We start from the raw sequence: 1,117 nt of genomic DNA on the forward strand, positions 1-1,117 counted from the left end.
CCTTATCTCTAAAATGTAAAACTTAACTAGAATTTGCTTGGGGTGGGGGATGGGGATTGGTATTTTTAGGACTAATAACATTGAAAACTGATTCAGCCTGTCGAGTAACTGAACAGTTTTCAATAGCATGGTTAGTCAAATTCATTATGACTTTTAACTTAAGAAGCTTTTGGGGTAGGTTGGAGTATTTATTACATATTTTACTGTTTAATGTCTAACGGCCTTTTAATTTGTAAACATTTATTGAAATGATTGTGGGGCTGTGGAAAACATTTACCTATTTACCTTTGAAGTAAGTTTTAAGACAGTCCACTTTTTAGCATGTGTGTTGTGTCCAGCCTGTGGTTGTCTGAACTAATAAATGTGATTTTTCTCCCCGTTCTCGCTTTTATTTATTTGTGTATAGGCCTCTTCCCTGGTGTTTCCTGATTGGAAAACACGTTGATAGAGCCCAGCTTTGCAGTTCTTGTAATAGAATTACAAGCAATACACAATACGGTCTTAAAGCTTTTTACAAACTAATGCACATGTGCTTGTATGGAATGATTTTCTGAGCTTGATAAATTTTAACTATTGTTAGGTTAGTTCAACTGCCTCAGCCATTGTACCCTCCTTTCACAAACTGCCCTTTGGTGTAGTACAGTGAAATCCAGTTGCTTGTGTCTTACAAGGTTACCCTAACTGCTCTAAGGGAGGCTTAGAAATTGGGAGTTGTGGGCTTTACCTCAGTGGGCTGAGGCACCTTTCCACCATTTGGGCAATTCTAAAGGCTCTAAGTGTGGAAATGAAAATTGTGAAGTCTTAAGTGCCTGCTAGGTAATCCTGGTTTGGTTTTGAGACCGGTAATCACGCATTACGCTTTGATGGACCTGTGGAAGGATCCTCTAGTGGGAAAACTTGCCTCTACCACTGAGTATCAGTGTGTCTCCACATTGACCTGGAGGATTTGTTTAAAAGGTCGCAGGGCTCCTTTTCCAAAAGTGTTCCCGGGGGGTGCAGGCACTGCTGGCCGAGGACTCCCTTTTGAGAACCACTCCCAAAATGTGAAAGATCCATACCCTTCCCTGTCGCACCCCACCCCCAGAGAGCCTCTTTGTGGGTAGGTAGGTACCATGGC

This window comes from Neofelis nebulosa, chromosome 16 (assembly GCF_028018385.1).
Source record: "Neofelis nebulosa isolate mNeoNeb1 chromosome 16, mNeoNeb1.pri, whole genome shotgun sequence".
Classification (NCBI taxonomy): domain Eukaryota; kingdom Metazoa; phylum Chordata; class Mammalia; order Carnivora; family Felidae; genus Neofelis; species Neofelis nebulosa.